The sequence below is a fragment of the Sorex fumeus genome, unplaced genomic scaffold (genome assembly GCF_029834395.1).
Source record: "Sorex fumeus unplaced genomic scaffold, SorFum_2.1 ptg000054l, whole genome shotgun sequence".
NCBI classification, from domain to species: domain Eukaryota; kingdom Metazoa; phylum Chordata; class Mammalia; order Eulipotyphla; family Soricidae; genus Sorex; species Sorex fumeus.
Window position 1 is genome coordinate 48,780,275 of NW_026606111.1, and position 4,325 is coordinate 48,784,599.

Sequence of the window (4,325 nt, forward strand, 5' to 3'; positions counted from 1 at the left end):
TCAAACGTTGTTTATGCAAAATTTGAAAGAATCCTATAAATATTCTATAAAACTGATTACACCTATTAAATTAATATAACTTTAAATAGTGTTTAGAAATGAGGTTGAAGAATTTTAAGGCTATAGAAAGATATTGACAATATATCAAGAAACACATGGATATTTGAGGAGGAAGAACACGTAGCAGTTGTCCTTTCTTAAGGTTATTTTTTTGTCTTTAATAGCATATGCATTCCCTGAGTTTTGTTAATAACTTCCGTTTTTTAGAAAGCATCATAATAAATTATATTTTTTAAAAAAGTAAAAAACTTTGTGTTTGTGAGTGGATTCTGTGTGTTTGGAACCTGGGAAGTATTTTCCTATGTAAGTTACATTAAACATGATATTTATAACAGAAATACCATCTGCAGTACTATTCACAATGGCCAGAAGAAACTATGGTATACCTACACAATTGAGTACTACGCATTTGGCAGGAAACTTACATCATGAAATTTGCTTCTAAATGGATATACAGGGAAGATTATCATGCTCAATGAAATCAGTCAGAAGGAAAGGGGTATACTGATTGGACTGCCTCATTTTTTGGATATAAAAATCCAGAATATGAGACTAATACCCAAAGATAGCAGAAACACAGGCCAGGAGAATTGGTCAACGGTTGGACGCTTGCCACAAGTGCTGAATGCGGCATTTGGAATAAAGAAGGGACCACTATGACAATGATAGTTGGAAGTGATTACTCTGGGTGGGAACTGAGTCCTGAAAGTAGGTAAAGGAATAAACGTGATAACCTCTCCCTCTCTGTATTACAATCCATAATGCTCAAAGGATGAGAGAGAGAGATAAAGAGAGAGAAAGAAGTGCCTGCCATAGTGTAGAGACAGCGTGCTGTCAGGTGGGGTTTGGGGTTGGGAGAGGGAGTGGTGGGAGAGAAACTGGGGACATTAGCAATGGAACTGTATACTAGTGGAGGTTAGGTGTTAAAATATCCTATGATTGAAACTGAATCATGAAAAGGTTTGTAAGTTGTGTCTCCTGCAGATTCAATATAAAAACATGATATTTTGTTTCTACCACCATGACTAACCTATGAATTTGCTGAAATTTATTTTTATCACCTTGGCTGGGCTCATTTCATGGATGTCTGTGTGGTAAATTTTTTTTTCATTTTATGCGGACTGAAGAGACAAAAATCATAGGGTAGGGACTTCTGGTGGAAGGAGAGAAGAGCACAAAACACCCTGTTGACCACACCTCAGCAGGGTCACCTAACTTGAGTGATGACAGACCTCCTTCACTGATTTCTTCTTTTGTAATGTGGAAAAATGAAAAGACTTTGCAGGCTGACAGGGGGTTGTCCCCTCCAGTTCACACTGTTTTCATTTCGATCAGAATTGTTTAAAGATTATTTGAAAAATTTGGAGCTTAATGATTTGTTCTCACATATTTCCCCTACATGGTGTCAGTGGGCATTGATCCAGGAAGGCCAGCATGAAAAAGTTGAGGTGTATGTCTTAACCACCAATGCCAACACTACTGTAAGTATGGAACCCAGAGTACAATAGTAAAACTTCAAAATGTGTTTGTCAAGGAAATCGGTGGGAAAGCAGGGAGAAATGGGTAATTTGTTGGTGGAGGGATGCAGACACTGGTGGTGTGATTAGAATTGGAATATTGTATGACAAAGCTCCATTTTAAATGACTTTGAAAATCAAAATTGCCTAAATTTAAAATAAAAGAGAAGTCAACTTATGTCTATATTTCAAGAAAGCTTGTCTTGGCAAATTTTGGCAGGGAGACCATAGTTGGTAGAGAGAGAGAGAAAGAAAGGGAGAGTTGACAGTTGGGAAGAGAAGCCTGGATATAATGGAAGAGATAAAAGCTGATCTTAGAAATTTGGAGCCATCAGAGTTTAGAGAGTTAAATGGTGAGAACATTACAGTTTAGATACTTAAATAGTGAGATTGGTTTCAGTCATCAGCACTGTATACATATAAAGATTTCAAACACCTCACAGATATTCAGGCTATAATAACTAACAAGGGAAGCCTTTTTTTCCTGAAGCTCTATGTAAGGATAATATAATGCTAGGAACAATGATAAGAAGTTGGTTCTCTTTTTCACAGATTAATACATTAGAGATGAAAACTTTAATACAAAGGAATCCATCATCTTGTCCTGTTTCTCTGTTTTCCTGTCATCATTCCATTCTCCCCCATGACCCTACCTAATCATGGCTCTCCACATTACTCAGCAGTGTTACCACATAGCCTCAGATCATGTGTTAACTGCTGGTACCTCACAGTTCTCATGTTTGCCCCCCATCCAAGCCAGAGCCATCCTTCTGAAACCAAGAATATTTGCTGAAGGCCCATTCTTCCTTGAAATGGCAGTCATGGTTTACCTCTTCTTAATCATTGTGTTTACATATTTAGATGAATGTCACTATACTAGTGACAGGTATTTTCCAAACTAAGAAAAGCATAAACTTTTCCCTTTCCCCCACGAATTTTGGGCAAGTTATTTTCTATCCACTGCTAATTATATGTGATAATAAGGAAATAGATCTGAGGTAAAAACAAGTACATTTGTCAATTTGGTGCCATGACTAGTCAGTCTGAGTATAAGTATATATTTCTAGAAAAAAAAGCAGAAGAAAAGGAGTTGGTTGCTAGCAAAGAATGCCAAACCTCTGCCAAGAAATCCTTTGAAAACAAAAATTCTGATTATGGACTGAACATGATTACCACTCAATGCCTCTTTTGCAGACCACTACACCCAAAAGGAGAGAGAGAAAAAAAGGGAATGCCCTGCCACAGAGGCAGGTTGGGATGGGGGGGATCTGTGTGGGAGGGATACTGGAATACATGGTGGTGGAAAATGGGCACTGGCAGAGGAATGGGCATTTGATCATTGTATAATCGAAACCCAAGAACAAAAATTTGTAAATGTACAACTGTACATTATGGTGTTTCACTAATAAAAATTTTTAAAAAATAAAATAAAATAAAAATTATTTCGTCTGCCAGAGATCAGCAGATGGGAACCTGAGTGAAGGCAAAAGATTAAATCGGTTGACTTTTATTTTTCCTTGAGTATATTAATTTGATTTTGGAGTCAATTTATATGACAGTTCATTAAGACACAGAAATTTTCAGCACTTCTCTTGTTTAAAAGTATAGTGTTACACCATATCTCTCTCACATTATTTTTATTTCTGATAGTTTGACACAAAAGATAAGTCAAAATCATAGATAAATGTAAATTATTTAAATACTGTATTGATTATTTAAAATTACATTATAGAATTACTAGAATTTCATAAATTTTAAGATTATGGATAATCAACATGCATGTATCACATTACACTCACAATTGAAAGGCCTCCTCTGTCATTCATTATTGTTCAGTTTTTCCACTTTGATAACACCTTTCCATCTGGTAACTAAATAGTCTTATAGTTCTAAAGTTTGTTTTTATGGCTTTGAAAAAATCCAAATTATACAATTTTTAACATTGGATGAAACTAGAGGATATCATGCATGTAAAGTTAGCCTTAAGGAAAGGAACAGATACAGAGAGATTTTTCTCATATGTGGGATGTAAAGACACACAGCAAGGTCGCAACAAAGGTTCAAGGGCAATGTAAGGGGAGAACTGATCCACACAATTGAGTCAGGGGATTGGGACTGAGGGTTTCTGGGGTTTTGGGGGGAGAGGGAGGGTTTATTTTTTGAGAGAATGAGGAGTGTCATGTTGGAATAATGTGTATGAGGAACCATTGTTAATTGAATTATAAATCATAGAATATTAATATTGTTTTAGACGTTTGTCTGTCTCATTTTATTCTTTTAATTTGTTTTCTCCATATGCCACATATGCATGAACTTGTATGATGCCTATCTCTCTCTGCCTGGCTTATGTCACTAAACATAATATCCTCATGTTATGCTTTTTTATACAAATAATAAGAATATTTCACTTCATACAACTGAGTAGGATTCCATTGCTTTACACCCTTTCATTTTCAAAATTTGGGGTTTAAAACATACAAATATTGATTTTAACAATGCTCTGGTGTTTTAAAATTTTTAGTTCAGTGAAGAAAAGGTAAAGGCCCTCCCGTTGATCGTCGATTTGCTCGAGCGGGCCCAGTAACGTCTCCATTGGAGACTTTGTTGTTACTGTGTTTGGCATATCGAATACTCTCGGTAGCTTGCCGGGCTCTCTGAGAATGGCAGAGGAATCGAACTCGGGTCGGTCATGTTGACCGCTTGTAAGGCGAACGCCCTACCGCTGTGAAGAAAAATAGATTTTATTGA